At 41.8% G+C, this 19,231-nt stretch overlaps 1 protein-coding gene across 3 annotated transcripts in view; it reads left to right on the top strand.

The window, feature by feature from the left end:
* Positions 1 to 19,231, top strand: part of bnc2 (basonuclin 2) — a 163,949-nt gene that overhangs the window by 45,754 nt on the left and 98,964 nt on the right. The window lies entirely within an intron of this gene.

Raw genomic sequence — 19,231 nt, 5'->3', positions numbered from 1 at the left:
AAAGTTCCAAAACCATGATCTTATATTTCTATAGTTTAGTTTTTTTTTGCTTGTTTTAAGGACAGATATTGTTTCATCGTGGCTTGAATTTTATGGCAGTTTCACAGATTTTTTGCCTGCCTCCCTAGGAGTTTTTGATAGAAGCAAGTAGATTTTTTTTAATTACACAACATACTGCTTTGTTGTCAGAGAGGATTTTCTGCAGCGATAGTGAAAAAAGTTCAATAGCAGATGACGCAAACACGGGGGAAAGAAAGCAGGAACAGGAAAAAACAAAAAGCATTAAAGAAATGTTAAGTTCTTTTGCCGGTACACACACTTTTTTTGTGTTGTGAGGCTGTGCATGGTATGAAAAGTGATGTGATGAGATCAGCAAGAAGCTGCACAGACACCTCCCCTACACTTGTCTCAGTGGTCCCAGCATCATTACCAGCACCACCGCGGTACACTGTCTTATCTACTGTGGCAACTGATACAGTGACAGCCACTCCTCCAGGACACACACACACACAAGGAAACACACACAACACCACACACACACCACACGCACACAGCAGCGACACACACACCACACACCACACGGACAGCACCAACGTATATTGTCCAACAATGCGCAGATTGCCATACTCCAGTGGCTCACCTAATCCACCATCAGTTTTCGCCTCAGTGGTCCGTCTATCAGTACTACAGGCTGGTCTCTTGTGGTGCAGGGGGGGGCACCGGCGTGGGATGGTAGGAAGTTAGAGAGTGTTCGACTATATTCTGTAAGTGTTTGGGCAGATGTGTTGCTCAGATAGATGAAATGTACGCCACATCTGAGCTCCCTAAAGATCGCACGAAGTCAGGACGAGGGACGTGTGCGCCCGCAAGCTTCTCGTGTGGTGTTTTTCAATTGATAAACGAGGCATGCATAGACGCGACCGGACTGCTATGCGCATACGATGGCATACCACAGCACACACTTGTGTTCTGCTACTTCACTGGAAATCTTCAACTAAGCCCACGTGCCTTTGATTTGTGAGCTCAGTCGATATAGTCACACAGGCTCACAGTCATTTAAAATTACTGCTCAGGTGGGAACCATGGATGTGTGTGTGTGTGTGTGTGTGTGTGTGTGGCAGGCTAGGTGACTTCATTCATTTTAGTGGCTGGAAGCATAGGCCACACCTGTTCAACTTGCCATGCTAACGTTCTCAAGTGGTCTTAGTCACATTAACGCTTTGAACCTCAAACACCCCCCCCACACACATACACACACATATACACAATCCATCTGCTATTTAAACTCCAGTAGAACCCCAGTAAAGTTAAGATTCAGTTTTATGTAGTTGGCTCTTTTTCTGTCCAAGTTCAGGGCTCTGCGCTGCTATATGCTTTTACACCTGGTAAAGTGGCCATAACTGGTTTCAATGGCAAAACTGACTTCCTCTTTAAATTACTCAAAGCTATGACTCAAAATGTCTCCCTCCCCTCTTACGTCCTCCTTCCATCTCAACCGTCCTGTTAATTTATTATGTTTTATTTCCATCTTTCCTTTCTGTCTTCCTGCCTGTCTCCCTCATTCTCTCTCTTCTCTGTTTGTGTATGAAATGATGTAAGTCAATGTATGGGGAACTGGGACATTTTTTTTCTTTTGTTGTTGACATGAGGGGCAGTGCATGACAGTCTAATGTAGCCACAACCACATGTGGTTACATATGCCTAATACTGTATGTTTGCTTTTGGCAGCAGAGCAGAAGATGACTATTGTTCCCCCTTTCAGACCCACTCCTATTAATCATGAGTGTGCATGTCTGTGGGTGTGTAGAAAGAAAAGAGTGCATGTTAAACTCTCTGTGAGGTGAAGGAACCTGTAAATACATCAAACAAGAGGCTACACTGTCTATGTACTGAAATATACACACTCGCAGTGATACAAGAGGACAGGGAGTAAGAAAGTGTAGATCTGTAACTGAGGTACTGTACTGCTTTATGCTTGAAAAGCATATTATATATGCTTATAATTTGAGTGTAGAATGGGTGGGAATCTCTTAAATACAAACAAACATGTATTACTCAGCACCACTTTGTCTCAAAATGCACAGGCCTGTTTAAAAAAGTCCACTTGTCAATGTTGGGGTCACTTGTAACTGTCACACATTACAGTAATCCTCTTTATATTCTGACTATTGAAATGCTGCAACTGATCATTTATGTGATATTTAGTGATAATCAGATTAAAATAATTGAACTAGTGCAGGCCATCATTTGATTACATGTAAAGTGATGCTTTTATTTCTGCTTTTTATAATATCTAATATCTCATTAATTGACTGTTATATTTTACAGTAAATATATTAATTTACACCTGCTGATGTGAACTGTTGCCTAGCAACAGCAGCTGTAAGCAACTGCAGGCAGAAAAGCACTTGGAAAGACAGATGTTGGGGAAGAATTTAAGACTGACACTTGGTTTCTAGGTGAGACTGGGAATAGTGGAGCTTCCGCTGTCAGTTTGAATTCACTTCACAGAAAGACAAGGACATCACTGTTGGATGTAAGTCATGTTTTGTCCAGAACCAGTGCGCACCTGTAGGGTGAATTCTGATTTACTGGTGTATCAGATTTGGAAAGTAATTGATAATAATAAATTCTGTTACAATTTTGAGACAGGAATTGAAAACTGGTAACTGATAAGACGTTTCTAAGACGTTACCCCATTCATCAAGGTCTTTTAACCAGAACAACTTTTACTACAACTTTATTGTTACTATCGCAGAAGAAATTTGGTTTACAGGCCGGATTTAAACACACAAGTCGCAGGAATACACAAGTGACAATGAACAGCAGTATTATAGAGTACTGTGCCTCATCACCTCAGCAGTAGCTCTGTGACCTCTGCTTTGCTTCATGACAGATTTCATAACAACACGATTAGGTGGTTAAGTAAATCCTAACTTTTAGTGTTCTTTCATGTATCGTAAATTATTGTTTTATACATTTTTTTAAATTGTGAATTTTTACGGATAAGTATCTGTTTTTACATGTTGAACTGTGTGTACGTGTGTGCTTGCATATGCGTTTGTGTGTGTGTGACTGTGGATAGGTCCTATATGGAAGCAATTACTGGCAGCGAAGGCCCTCAGACACCCACAGTGCCTCTCACTCTGGGCCAAACGGAATGTATCCCCCCTCCTCTCCCCTTTCTCTTTCTGTCTCTCTATTTCTCTCTCTTTCTCCCTCTGTCTTTTTTACTACCTCTCTCTCTCTCCCTCTCTCTGTGGACTAAATTACTTTCATATGAGCCCCAACAAAGGGGCAAGGTGAAACCCCTTTCTATTTTTTTATTGGGAACAAAAACCCCGGCCATATTTTAATTCACATCACACATTTCCAATTTGCGCAAACAAGCCCTGAAAATACCAGCGCTAATTAGACTAAACCTAATGTGTGTGTGTGTGTGTGTGTGTGCTTACATGTGTGCATGCTCCATGAAAAGAGAGGCCATCTCCAGTTGCATTACTGTACCCCCTTTGGGTGCTGCGCTGGCTAGTTAGTATGCGTAGCCAGAGCCATGTAGGATATGAGTTTTTGGGGGGTCCCTGCATCATGTGGTTTGGGTGGAGGCAAGCTGCTATGGTGGCCGCTGTCCTCCACATCTTCCCTGTATATGTGACTTTTTTTATGAAGGTAAGCTTGCTTTTTCAGGACATCCTAATTTAGAATTTAATGCTTGAAACACCAGAAGAAATTGAATTAGTGGTAAAGCATCAACTGAAAAAAGCCCCCACAGATAAACTGGCAGCCAGCAGTGACAGGATTGCAGTTGTCAGGGTTTGGCAAACCGTTGTCACCCCCTCTCTTGTTACAGTAAAGAAAAGCTCAATGGAGGAACATTGTCAGCCCTGCCAGCGGTCTCTCTTCCTCTGTCTGTGGGAACTGAGAAGTCGGTATTTGCCATGTGTATATCCCTCCAAACTGACTCTAAATGAGATAAATAAGTTCAGACTAAATTGGCAGCTTGCGTCCAAAGTGATTATTCTTCCCTTAATGTCTCCTCATTGGAATGGGAGAAGACTTGGCCTGCACGGGAATACCGCGGGGTGTGGCAAGGCGATCTTTTCCAACACAAAGAAGTGACGAGTGATGGCAGCCAGAGTTTACTTGTCAAGGTTTTTAAACACACACACACGCACATGCAGCGTTCTCATGTGCTAACCCCGTCCTCTTCAAACAGTTTGTCTCTCACTCCACACTCCTCCAAACTTGGCCCTTGACAGGGTCTTGCATTCCCTTCCCATGAGTCCTAGCGTGGCTAGTCAGCAGAAGGACCCCAGATTGTGCTGGCCGCGTCGCCGCCTGCCTCGTTTGGGAGCGTGCCTGGGCCCTCCGTCTCAGTAACCTTGGTTTGCCCCCTCTGTTTGTGAATTCTTGCCGCTCCAATAGGACCACACTGTCCCCAGCAAAATGCTTTCTGGCAGTGGGCAGCTGGACAGACCGGTGGGAAAGTGAAGCAAATGCTCAGATTGTCTTTCAGGCAAATAAATAAGGAATGATTGTGGTGTTTCACCTAAAAGTCATTTAGTCAGTGCTGGACAAATATGGGGAAGAAAAAGTTGAGAGCTAGAGTGTGTTTGTTATTTATAACACGCTGCCAGGTCAAGAGTCACGAAGAAGTGAAGTTTGATGGTGAATAATCTGTCACAGTTTTAGAAACACATAATTGCCAGTTAAGAAAAAGACGCGTATCTTATCGGATCAGCAGCACTTATCGCCTTCATTCTGGTTTTGATTGGTGCTTTAAGCTGAGCAGCGAGTTGTGATTGGTGACTCCTACCAGACATTACAATAGGTGTATTTTGAAGCATCAGATTTCATGCTGTGGCTGTGTTTTGTGTCTGCCAACACCAGGACTCTGGAGTGTTTAGCCTTCACTGCTAGTTCTGCTGTCTAAGGAATTTCACGGGCTTGAGTAATTTTTAGTTATGTCTGTCCTTCCTTCTCTCTGTTTCTTCATACTCTTTCTCTCTCTTTCAGTCAATTTTGTTTCAAATCATAGTTATTTGCGGTGCGGCGCTGGATAGTTTGTGGTTTTCGGACCGGCTGTATTATTCCAGTATTATGTATCTAGTCTTTCACCATAATGTTATAAGAGGCTTCCTTGGCTTAAAATATCAGATAACCTATATGGTATAAACATCAGTATCCTCCCAGTATTTTTCAAGGTCCCATTTTAGTAGAGTTAGAGTGTGGAGTTTGAGAACCTATTGGATATATCATTGATTCATTTAAAGGAGAATTGCACTGATTTAACACATCAGAGTCTGTTTAGAGGTTTTCAGGAATAATACTGTTCTTCCGTACTGATTTTTAAAAAACTGTCTGTGTGAGTCCGGCAATGTTATAGCAATGCTTTTTTAAGTGAATCATGTTGAAAGCATCACACCTAATTTGTAACCTGTACATTTACTAATTTGAACTGTTACCTGTTCATTTTAGGGCTGATTAGTCAATTAATCCCTTTGTGGATAGCCAGAAAGTGAATCGTGATCAGTTTTCATAATAGATTTTTTAATTCATTATCAAAGTAATAAAAAAAGCTTAACATGTACCGTAGGATTTTCTACCTTCCTCCATTTTGTATTATTGTAAATTGAATATCTTTGAGTTTGGACTGTTGGACGAACAAAACAAGGCATTTGAAGTCATGTTGAGCTCTGAAAAATTATGAGAATTTTACACTTTTCTGATGATGAATAGATTATTAGTACAAAATATTGACACAACATTCAAGGGTGAAAACAATCACTAGTTTATTTTCAAGCTGCACATTTTTAACCAGTTCATCTGTTTTCCTGCCTGCCTGTCTGCCCACATCCATGTTGGTTCTTCCGCCTGTCTATCTGTTTGCTTGACGGTCCACTGTGTCACAGCGCTACTAATGGCCATTGCTGAGCCAGCCACTTTCTAAATGACACCCTCCTCCGCTCAATACAGCTGCCCTGCAGTTACACACTCACTCCTCTCCCCCTTTTTTCTTTTCCTCCTGCCAGTTTCCACCACTTCCTCTCATGCACAACACAGTGAATTCCCTCCCTCGTGTGAAAGAAAAGCAGTTTCTTGTCAATTTTCTCTCAATATTTTCCACTCAACATGCCTCTTGATGAAAGAACCTCGTCTTGTCTGACACACACACACACACGCACACACACACTCATGCACTTTCATGCATCACATATCACCGGCTGAATGACTGACTGGCGGCGTACGACTGGAGCATCTTCTCCCGCTGATAGCAGCGCCCTCACCAACAGGATGATTCGTTCATTCATCATTCATTCCTCTCTCCTTCTCTCTCTATCTTTTTCTCCCTCTTCACATCACATCCCTTTCTCTTCTTTTAATCATCTTTATCTTGTTGTATGAGTGTGTTTTTGTGCATTTGTGTGCTTGTGTGTGTGTTAGGAGCAGAGGGTGGCGCAGCACATTTCCTCTATTGTAAGCTGTACTAAAGACATATGGAAGCCAAATTGAGTTTGGCCATAGTTTGACTACAGCAACCCTGCCAGACTAAATCCTGGATCAAAACACTCTCATGATCACTCTCATTCTCCACACATATCAGCTCTCCAACCTCTGCATACCCCAGGTGCCACTTGTATTTAATGTAGTTCAAATGACTTTATTAATTCTCAAAGGAAGAAAAAAAAACAGTAGCACTTGATGTTCATCTTGTGTGTCCTCTGCAGTTCGCTCTCTTTCCTTGGACCACACACACTCACAAACTTCCCCATCAAAGTTCATTGGTTAATCAGCCGGGGTTTCCAGCATCCTAAAAGATGGTGGTGGCAACATTTTGGCACTGGCAGCTCATAACTGGATTGCTGTAATTATTCATTGGGAGAGTGATGCCTTCCAGGGGCTGAAGATTGATTAGGTTTGATATGCGACTTAGTGTAATCTGTCTTTGACCAGGGCTCCTGTCCAAATTGGCAGGAATAATAAAAAGAGAGGAAGTTATTTTTAAAGAGAGAGGAGAAAGAAGTGAGCAAATGAAGACGGAGGTGGGTGGACAAAGGGAAGAGAGAAAGATTGAGGCATATCCTGTGTCATGTCTCTTGTGGCGCCCTTTGCCATACACAAACCATCAATCTGCAAACAACAACAGCAGGGCAACCATTTTGTTTACAGTTGAGCGAGGCTCTAGAGCTAAATAAAGTCATTACAACCTTAAAATACAGCACCTCTTATTGTCAGCATTATTGTGTACTTAGTTCAAAGTGTTAGTTTTCTAAGCACATTCAGGGTACTTTTTTCTGCCTTGCTTGTTTCGTCAGCCAGACCAACACGATCCTCGGTTGTCTCATTTTCCACGACTAAAGTGTGTCTTCAGTTAATCCTCCAGTGTAAGCATGGCAGAACTTAAAAGGCTCTGATTAGGCTGTTGTGTCCCACAGGTTGGCTAGATATAAACTCGTGACACACTCACAGTGCCCATACATACCCTGGAGACCTCTCTTTGTGTTAATTAAAGGAGTCTCAACTGCAATTAGCAGGCTTTACAATGAGCGTACTCACAGACAGACACATACGTGCGCACACGTACATATACACACACTGAAACAGACACATCCAAACTGTGAGCACATTTATGGGCCCACAAACACTCTTTACAGTTGCTTAAGTATCACTATGCCATTGCATTTTGCTGTTAGGTAAACTATACCAGATTGTTACTGTCTGCTGGTGGTCTCTTTAGTGATTTAAATGGCCGAATGAAGATTTAATTCTGCAGAAAATCTTAATTTGCTCAATTGTTGAGACCTAAAATTTTATTTTTGTAAAAAACTGTTTACAAAACTTTCAAAAAACTACCACAAAACCTGAATACGAAAAATCTGAAAATGCTCAGAATGCTTATTTAAAAATGGTGTTTTGATCTTAATCTTAATCTTGTCAATGCAAATACGTGTGTTTCAAGAATTGTGTCAAGAAAAGTTAGGGTTTTCTTGATATTAAATCGGGGGTCGGAGGGACAGAGTGTATTGAATGTTTTACAGGTTGTAAAGCCCCCTAAGTCAAATTGGGATTTTGGGCTATATAAATACTATTTTACATGACTTGATACAAATGTAGGGGTCTGCCTTACTGTGTTTTTGTTTTAAAACTAAATTTCTTGCTCTATGGTGTGAGCACCACAAGCAAAATTCTATTTACCTTCCATATAGTTGGATGGAGGCAGAAAACGCAGATATGCATATCTCAAAACCTGAGAAAATGAAACCAAAACTGTCCGTATTACCTGATACTAGTCAATTTGATGATTCTTTGGTAACCTAAACCTGTATTTTTGCAATGAACTTAATGAACTTATGCTCAATACCCTATATCTTTCATCCTATTGAAGTAGGGAAGGTCTGTTACACTTTGAGAGTGAACCTGGTAATGCCAGATAGAGATCCTCAGCAACTTGTGTAATTCTGCTGCAACCCCACAAACTGAGTGGCTGTTTCTCTCCCGGTTAGACCTAAACATAAAGTCTTGGTCCATGGTGGCCAAATGGCCCATCATCCTGTCTCCTTATGTACCAAATTAGTCCAGAGCTGTCCCAGTGTGCTCCAGCCTTGTCCACAGGAAATCAAGGCCAGGTGGAACTTAAGTGAATGAAGCCCCACTTTGGCACATTCTAGCTGGGGAGATGGTGGCAAGAGCAAGACCCCCTTGGAGCTTGTCAGAGGTTTCGGAGAAGACACACACACACAGGTGCGAATACCTATTTGCTGATGTTCTCACAGGGGCACAAACTCGCAGTGGATAGGTGCTGTCAACTCTGCGGCAACGCTGCTTAGCCACTCCACTCTCATATTTACTTATTTATTGGCAGCGATGGCTGCGATGACAGGGCCACTCACTCTCAGAAAGCCTCCCAGGCTCAACGACGTCCCTTCAAGCAGTAGCGTAAAAATTTTAAGAGCCCCAGGCCTGGTTTGATGATTTTGACGTGAGTTAGCGTGTAGTTGAGTTGTCGGGTGCATTCAGGGGGCTAACTGTTCTAATGCGTTCACCCACTTGCCTCGTGAGTGTGTGTGTGCGTGTGTGTGTGTCTCAAAGCGAAGCGAAGTGTCACTTAATAATTTAGTCGTTGGTTTCGTCCCCCTCGCCATCCATCCATCCATCCATTCACAGCTCTTTATGTCTTGCCTCTGGGAATGCGGCGGCCATCCCTCTGCCTCTCAGGGAGTGATAGAACGAGCAGAGACAGGTGACAGAATCTGGCGTGTTGGTGTGTGAGGACAAAGTGAGAAAGATTGACTGCAAGAGAAAGAGAGGCAGACAGCAGAGTGAACATAAACGCTCAGAAACAGACAAGAATTAAAGGAGCTTGTGGTGATTTACGAGTGACTGGAAGATAATGAACAGCAGCCACTTTTTTGAATCTAAATTTTTACAATGCAGCTTCATTACACAGAGCCTCATGTCCATTCTGTCATTAAATCTGTCTTATGTATTAAAGCAATGCAACGCAGACACGCAAGATGGAATATATGCCCATGCCTTACACACACAAACACACACACACACAGCTGGATTTCTGGCGTCGGTGCATGCCAGATGTAGACAGGAGATCTTTCTCTCTCTCATCACTGTTTTCAGACTAATAGGTTCTTGTTCTCCGTGGAAGTGGTTCTAAGGCGCGAGCTGGAACTCAAAGCCTGCACGCCAAACCTGTGGCTACGGTTGTAATAATCAAATAATGTAACTTGGCCACGTGTAAGAATGTGTGTTAATACACGAGAGCTTTCAACAAAGTCTCCCAATGCCAGTGGCCTCCTATATACTTTAATATGACTTGATGTTCACTTAACCCCCCCTCCTCCTCGTAATTGAAACCTGATGGTGGAATAATAATCGTTTCTTCATATTTTTTTTCTGCTCTCTGCATTCACTAAGCTGATTTTTGCAGAGGCTGCGGGATAGTATTCAATTACAAGAGGTTTGGATTAGGAGAGGGCACTGCGATGAGCTTTACACTTACAACCCCTCTATGGGTTCACTGGAAGAAAAGCTAAAATGACTGTTTAATGCGCCAAACATTCGGTTGGCGCAGACAACATGCAGAACTTGAAAAATAAAAAATATATTACTTTTGAAGCTGCACTTCCTACTTCTCTCCTCTTCACACATACAGTTGAACAAAGATGAAGAAAAACAGAGAAGAAGGATGTGCTGGGAGTGAGAATTGAAACCCATCTTTTTGTTTGTGATTGAATTTCTCCTTCTGCGGAAGTGAAGTCCCAAACCAAAACTTTGTTGCTTGTTTGCTAAGTGGTTTTACTACCACAGGATGATTTGTGTGACATTTATTTGGGAGTTTTTTTTGGCCGAGGAGAGTCACAAGTGTTTGTGTGTTTGTCGTGTTGTTAGTGGTTATGTTCCTTGTCATGTGTGTGCCATAAATAAAGACTCCCCTGGCTAATGTAACCCACATGTTTTTTGTTCCCACCTCCCTCCCAGCTCAGCATTTGTTTTCGAGGAGGACTCAGATGGTACACAGCTCTTTTGGGCCGAATTTCAAATTCTGTGAGGTCATTGAATTTTTATTTTTTTTTATCAAAAGCAGCCGTGGACTTCCCTGTTACTCACAAAGGCTAACCGGTATAACGTGTGATTCCCATTACTTCACTACCTCACCACTTGGCAGATGCACAGCTGGTTACTGATGTCTCTTGAAACATTTGGTCTTGGTCATACCCAGACATAACCATTAGACTGACAAATCCATGTTTGGTTGCATTTTTGTCTCAATTAGACAGAAATTATTTATTTCAAATGCAGAATATAAGATGACACTGACCATAAAGGACTCCCTCTTTTCCCACACCTGGTTTTGGGAATGGATGGGAAGTTTCCCTGATATAATATTAGGAGAAGAGAGACCTCATCCTTGAGACTTTTTCTCTTGTAAAAGTGAAGCATGAAATACTTAAATTAAAACAAAACGTAAATCCCACTCTCACATCCTCCTGTCACATTTGTGGAAGTGGCCAGAATAATTTCCTATGGCTGCTAGCATTTATCAGTCTTTTTGGGCTCATCATTAAACTGTGACTCCAGGAAGGCTTGACTAGTTTTTATGACCAAATGGAATTTCCTACGTGGCAACACAACAAGTTACACAAGTCATCATAACCCTGTCTACTAGAAATTACAACAATACAGTCACAGCAAAACACATTTTCTATTAACATGAGGAAATTTTGTACTGTGTGTCAGTAAAACGTTCACTGATATTTTCCACCAAAATATCCGGTCTTACAATACAATGTCCGCTTGTAATGGCTGTCACATTATGAGCTCTTTTATGGTTATGTGGGGACTGGCAGCAGTTGATTAAGGTTAGGGAAAGATTTTGGTCTTAGTTTGGTACAGAAAACAACGGTGACTTGAAGCACAAGACTGTATAATCTTTTTACTATATTCAACGTGTAAAATGACATGCTAATCACCAACATGTTGAACTGAAGACATGTTTGGTAGACACACCTAGTTACAGGAGCCGTTTTGCTCACCTGGTAGTTGGGTTGGATTGAGGTTGGATCATGTTCCTCGACAAACAAATCACTTCAGAGTTCCATGAGGCTGAAACGTTAGCATGTTTTTCCGATGTGGCCAAAATGGTGTAACTAAGATTAGTGAACTTGTTCCTGGAAATCTGTGTTTGCAACATTTTATGCCTGTGGGAGTTCATCCTAGGTTCAACACCGCCACTTCAGAGTTCATTTGGACCGGACTGAGACCACCTTCTCTCAAGGATCTCGGTGCGGTTGTTTTGGTCCGCACCTGAGTGCGATTAATGTGCTCACACCTGCACAAACGATTCACACCAAGGGGGAAAACAAACCAATTTAACTGGACTAAAAAGCGCAGGTTTGAAAACACCATAAAAAGGACATGAGGAAACTCGCTAGCCTAGCAACATTAAGACTACAAACAACCCACAATGCAACACTCTCTGTAGGAGCCAGTGAGACCATCACTCTTTCCATTACAACAAAATACGTAATTATCAAGTCCTCAAATACAATGCAACTAAAAGAAAATCACATTTTTGGGCCGCCAATTTCGGGTAATTTAATGCTTTTTCTGGTGCTTTATTTCCTGTCAGTATTTTGTCCCACCACAACAAACAGTAGTCCTCCAGCGAACAGTTATGAAGGTCACAGTAACAACCACTGGCACTACACTCTGTTTTATCTGGGCCTCAGCAAGAGAAGAAAGTGTTTCAGTGAGTGTCAAAGAGAGCAGAAAGCTAAAAGAGCTAAAGATATATTAGTGAGGTCAGAGGGGTAAAATCCTAGAGCGAGAGTGAGAGAGGAAGAGTAAAAAACAGAATAATGAGAGATGGGAAGTTTGCAAAGAGAAGGACTTTGTCAAACTCTCAGTGCTGGTTTCGGTGGAGATTGGGTTGATGGTGGTGGTGGTGGTGGGGGGATGCTGTACAATGGGGGTGCTGGCAGGGTTGCCACGGCAGCGTTCCGGATGGGCAGGCGGTCTCCTCTCAGGGGGTGAGGGGGGACGTGGGGCTGTCAGGGAGCCTGGCAGGTAGAGACACAACGCCCTGTGACTGGGGGGGAGCACGGGTCAGTGAGAGAGGACAGGAGCGAGGGGATGGAGGCAGTAGAGGGGTGAGGTGAAGGCCTGTCTGATGAGGTGAGAAGAGAAAGAGTAGAAGGGGAGGGAGACATGAGGGAAGTAAATGAGGGTGGATAAGGAGAAGAGCTAGAGATGATTAGAAGAGAATTATCCAAGTGTGAGCGTGGATGACTGTGGAGTTAGTGGAGGAAATAAGGGGGAGAAAAGGCAGAAGGATGAGGGTGCCCAGATATACACATCTGTGAAATGCTCCGAATCCACTCCAGTCAATAGACTAGTGATGGAACTCAACTTCTTCTCCATCTGTTTCTTCTTCTTCTCCTCTTTCTTCACTTTCCCACACAGTATCCCCACACCTCTTGGTTCATATGTAACCCTTTGCACAATACCTTTACTGTAGCGTCACACAGTAAGTTTGCATGAGGTAGTTGGTAGAATGAAGAGCAGCACATAATCTTACAAAGCAGCTAACTAGAATGCTGCAGACTACATCACAATATTCTTTTTCTGTGATATTTTATTTATTGTGCATGTCCTGGTAGGATTGAAGTGTTGAGTTACATAACTCCAGCAATTCAGAAATGCACAAATGAACTTTACTTTTTCCACAGTTAAATTGTCAACAACAAAATGTCCACCTCCCGGCAATGCCAGAAGCTCATTCGACATGAGTTGTGGAGGTCAGCGTGTGGGGTTAAAGTTAAATTTAGTTGAACTTTGGCTGCAAAACCTGCCAGGGAAATCTGTTTATTGTGCTCTGCTGTGCCTCCTGCAGATGCACTCTCCATCATAGAAATAATGTCCTTGTTCTTGCGCTTAAGGTGACCCTCCCTTTATGTAAGAAGTTCTCAAAGTATTGGTGATTCAACCCATGTTGGTTGGAGGGTGATAGGCAAAAAGAACATACATCCAGTAAATCCAAAGTCCAAAATATCTTTGGTGATGTCTTTGTTTTCTTTGTCCTATAAATGCTGCCAGTATAAGTAAATCACTAAACAGCACAATATTGTATAAATTAAAAGACTGGTTTCTTTTCTTGGGGACTTACAAAAAAATGTTTTTGGTTTCTTGCAGGCTGTAAATTGAGAACGTATATTCTTAAGGTAAAACAATTAGTTGATTAATGAATTACTTGTTTGACAGAAATATTTTTTAATGCAAAAATCCCCCAAATTTGCAGTGTACAGCTTCTCAAATGTGAATCTTTGGTTGTATGCTTCTTCTTTTATAGTAAATATAATGTCTTTGGTTTTTGGACTGTTGGTTGGACAAAACAAGCAAGCAAGCAAGCAAGCAACACATACAAATTTTGGACATTTGTTCCAATAATCGAGAAAATGATCAGCTGCAGCCCTTTTCTAGAAGATGCACTTGGTATATGATACTATAGAGTTTATTTTGGGGGTACTACTAAAATAGGTGTGGATGCGATTGGCAGGGTGAAAGTGAAAAGGTAAAGTGAGGGAAGCAGACAGCTTGCTGTAGGATTTGCTGTAATTTGGTGAGAAGAACAATGGTCTGGTCAGTTCAGAGCCTGCAGGGTCATAGGTGCTCATGTGTACTGGATATGTGTGTGTGTGTGTGTGTGTGTGTGTGTGGCTCCACATGTGCACCAGTCGCTGTGTTGGTACTGATAAAATTGTAGTTTTGTCTCCTGACCTCATGAGTGGAGTCTTCCCTTCTTGGAAAAACAAAACTAGCACGTGGAGCACTTGATACATAACATGTGTCATTAGGTCATGAATTGCCAAATAGGCATTAGCAGATTGTGCTCTCTGCGATTAACCTTTTGCCATTCTATGTTACCACAAATACAGCTGAAAATTGTACATAACTCATAAGACTTGAAGTAGACGCTTCGTGGGTTTTCTTTTGGTTTTTTTTGCCTCTGTTTTTTTTCACAAAGGTGCACTTATTAGTGGAGGCCAGATTGCAGTGATCAGTGACACAGACAATCATGTGGCTCTCTTGTTCCTCTCAGACCTTTCGGTGCCCTCGTCTCTACTACGTCTTTCTCCCTGTCTCTGTCTCTCCTGTTATCACAAGTAAACGGCTGTTCCTGTCGGTGTCATATGATGTCTTGTGGCCCCGTAGTGGTAGCAGAACAGTGACAGTTCTATCCCTGTGCCATCTGATCGACACGCCATTCCTTGTCACATGCACACACACTGCCTGTTTGAGTGTGTGTGTGAGTATCCTTGTATGTCCACAAATCAGGTCACCGACAGTACCAGCCCTCAGCCATGTGCTCCTGCTTATGTCTCTAGTATACTGTACAAAGGCTGCACTCACTCTTTTGGAAATGCCACTTCCCACCAGTGTTAAACCATGATTATTATTATTTTGGTCTGTTTATTTTAAATAATTTGACCTCAGATGGACAAAAAAATCAGAGCTTTTAATATGGAAAGAAGTTTGGATTACAAAACAGCTGAGAGGATGAACTTGTGTAGCACCCTGAAGTGAACCAGTGTTCTCTTTGCGTGTTTGAGACTCATTCTACCCAGCAAAGAGACACTCATCAACCTTTTTCTACTGGCCTTAACCATTTGTTACTGCGGCAGATAATCACCATCACTGCGCAAATTATGTTGTTCCACTTTCCTCTCTCTCTGCCCTCTGCTTCTGTCCTTCCATTTGCCCTTGTTTTAGTGTGTAAAAGGCCAATTTGAGTTTTGCTCACTTGTGATTTCATTCCATGAAAAATTATCCTTCCTCTGAAGAACAAAAAACAAAACAAAACACAGAAAAATAACACAAAAAACCAGCGTAATTATGAGTTTTTGATGACCTCGGCATCTGTTTTGTACTCACTGTTGTTAGCTTGAACAGGTTTTCTTACTTTGCATAGAAAATGAAAAGCAAGGTACAGTACTTTATCCTCTCAAGACTTAACAGTGCAGAAAGGAAAATTTGTTCTCTTGAGACTGTTCTAACAACTCAGTGCTGTCGCACCCAATTTCTGGGCTATTTGACCCATTAGATGTCAATGTTTGGGAAACAAACAGGCAGTGCTAAGAGTTTTGATGAGTATAATAATGTGGGCTTAGTGATGGAGGGTGCCTTCTGAAACACACCTAGCTTATGGTACAAGGACAGAAAGTGCACCAAGATGTCAAGAATGTTTTAGGTCTCACTTTTACTCTGTGCACTTGGTTTACTCTGTTTTACCTGGCATGCTCTATATGCATTTAATACTTATTTAAAACAATTAATCTGTATTTCTATTACAACTTGTGACTAGTTGGAATCATATTTATACCATACTTAAAGCATGTTACATCTCTACAAATCACAGAACAATAAATATATATTACAGTATTACATGCCATTGTAAGTGGTATGATGTATAGAGTTAAGAATTAAAATTCAAAGTTTTATACAGTAGCCTGATACACAGAACAAGTTCCACTGCCATACTGCATACACTACACAGAACTAGTTGTATTGTATTGTAATTGAATTAAGTTACGTTTGCTGTCCTGTCTTATTCCTGTGATGTTTTGTCTAATAAACAGCAGCATACAAAATTCTTGAAAATAAAAACAGTTACAACAGGAGAATACAAACAGTTAATGTGTTGACCAAAGTACATCTAAAAAAATTATTTGATAAATTCACTCTGTTGGCCTAAATCTATCGATCAAGATTTTATATTTACTCAAGGTTATGCATTGTTCAGGAAATAATAAAAATAAGACAGGAAGACAGGGCTTACTCAAAAACTCATATTTTTTATAATTACTGAGCTCATGTTTCCCCAAATTAATGATGAAAAGTGTTCATACTACATTCTTTCACAAAGAATAGATTCTTTTAATAACATCAATTGAAAAAAAACCCAATTCATTTTCTGTAAAAAAAAAAAAGAAGAAAAAAAAAACCCTCAATGTGTGTGGAATGATCCAAATCTCAAGTCACTGCAGAAGTGATTCTTTTTGATTATTTAATATATTGTAGGCATTTTTACAAAGATAGCTAAGTTTGGGATGTAGTGAGCAGAAGACTGGACACTGAATAGTGCTGCAGGATGGCTCTCAATTTTTACACACTTTTTTGTCCATTATTAAAAAAAATCAACTGAACAAATTAAGTTTGCTTCAGTGTTCTGTGTTATAGTTTTTAAAATGTTATTCTATCTTATATTTGTTGTCTTTGCATGTCTGGATCCCATTTTGGATTGTATCTGTAGCTGATTTATTGTTTTCCTTTTTTGCCTTGGGAATATTTGGATTGTGTGTGTGTTTTATGACAGAATCAAATCAACTCAATTATAATTTCAGTTTCTATCTCTTAAAATGACATAAAATGCAGCTTTCATTAACATTTCGGGAATGGGGGGTTACATTTTTGGGGTAACATATTCTTACAATTTTGACTCTGAAAATGTAGGCTTTGCTCTGTAACTCTTCAATCTTGTCAATCCCTCTCTGACTGCTTGGGTTGTAGGATTGCACCCCAGACTGAGCGTGTGAGTCACTGGGGAATAAGGATGCCATAGCAGAGCTTTAACCTCATGCACACACTTGTATTGATCCATACAAGCCTCAGTGACTGTTGCTACTGAGCGGGCTGCACTCTGTCATACAGGGCTCCCCCTGTCACTGCTCAGTGGCAGCTAAGGAGGACTACAACCCATCACACACCAGTATCCAACACACACTCATCAGCCTCTGGGCTAACACGCTGCCACCAACCCTCCACTCCCCTCCTGCCTCACCGGACCACCCTCACTCCCCCATCCCCTTTTTCTTTTCCTTTTTCACTACCTCACTTTTCCTCTAATGAGTTGCAACACTGATAACGAGCCTGATGATCTTCCATTGATTCGGCTATCACTTGCTTGTCTGGTAATTGATCCGTAGCTGAGCCTCTAGTTAATTATATGGGCTTCGACATGGACCCCTGCCCCGGGGGGAATTCTCAAGTCCTGCACAATAATAGTTTTAATAAAGGAGCCTGAGGATCTCCTGCATCCTTTTTTTCAAGGCCCCTTCCTGCTTCCCAGCATTTTTCATCTTTCTATTTCCTTCTTCCTTCCCGCTTCCCTCCTAAATTTCTCCATCTCCGTATTTTTCTACTTTTTACTTCTGTGTCTCTTCTTCGTTTCCTCTGTCATCATGGCCATTACCATCAGCAGAGCCGAGGGGGAAGGAAGGGAAAGGGGGGAGGGAGAAAGAGGGAGAGAGAGCAACATTGGCAGAGTCCACTCCTCCCTCCCACAAATAACAGCCATTAACCAGCCAGGTCAGAAGCTGAGCCACCAGCTTGACTTGAAACACTGAGTGCCATTCGACAAACCCACAGACTTGCACATTTATAGACGAGAGGGAGAGAGAGAAGCGTGAGCTGAAGAGCAAAAAGGAACCTCGGCCGCTAAATTGTCACTTAATATAATTAGTCCAAGCCTCGTGCATTACCTTTTCAATAAGTTGTTAAGAGCGGAGCGTGCGGTACATGGACAGGAGGTGACACATTATGCCTTTTACGACAAGGCTGCTTGTGGCTTCTGACAAGGCGCAGGCCACTATGCAAAAGATAAATAAAGAAAAGAAAAGAAAGAGAAGTAGAGGGAGGGGGGTGTAGTAAAAGAAGGACAGAGTGAAGTAAAGAGATCTAGAAGTGGAGAAAAGCATCACAGGAGACAAAAGCAAAAGGATTAGGATGTAGGCAGAGAAGGAGAAAGAAGTGTGGATGTAAATTGAGCTTGAGACAAAAGACACAATTGCACACTTTGAAAGTGGTCAGACACACACTGTACACTTTTCTCCCTGTGCACAGAAATCCCTTGTACATAACAGTAACGACTAGTGTGATAATCTCAGCTAAGGTTAAGAGTATACTGCCATTAGTAGACCGTACAAAAGGCTTTTAACAGACCAACCAAGCACCTGTCTGCAGCAATTTACCACAAAATTTGAGGTGACTTTATATATCAGAAGCCATTTAATGTAGCCGTGGAGAGAAGTTCTCTCTCTGTCCCTTTCTCTTTTGTTCCTCGGCAGTGGAAAGATCACAGTGACATCTCCCTCTCGCTGCGGACTGAGGCACCTGGTCTGTCATTTCTCTAATGATGGTGGGGTGAAAAGACAGGGAGGAGATGGGAGATTTTAAAGAGGGAAGAGGAGAAGGAGGTGGTTAGGAGGGGGGGGATGTCTTCATTGTTTGAGACGTGTCCTACGCTGTGTCAAAGGAAGCATAGATCTCCTTCCTCTTTTTTTTGTTTTATCCTCCTGTGTGTCTTTTTCTCTGTGTCTGCCTCCCTTTACTCCTCCATCCCTCATTTTATTCCCTTACCTTTGCTGCTGTGGGGACCAATTTGGCTAAAATGGAACCTCTTCCTCATTTTTTTCTTAATTAAAATCTGAGAGCCTCCGCGGGTGGGGGGGGGGGGGGTTTCCTGTGTGGTGTGTGTGTGTGTGTGTGTGTGCGCGCGCACACGCCTGTGTGTGTTCATATGCTAGTGGCAGATTGCCTGCGTTCCATTAGTCTTTCATTAGAGTGGGTGAAAATCAAACAAAGGCACCAGATTTTTGAAAGATATAACAAGTCTATTGATATATTTTTGTTTATTTTTGCTTGTTTTTTTTTATTTTTT

Source organism: Morone saxatilis, unplaced genomic scaffold (assembly GCF_004916995.1).
Source record: "Morone saxatilis isolate NCDOM2014 unplaced genomic scaffold, NCSU_SB_2.0 Contig17, whole genome shotgun sequence".
NCBI lineage: Eukaryota > Metazoa > Chordata > Actinopteri > Moronidae > Morone > Morone saxatilis.
The sequence above is the reverse complement of the archived record's forward strand: the minus strand, read 5'-3'. Positions and strand labels throughout refer to the sequence as shown.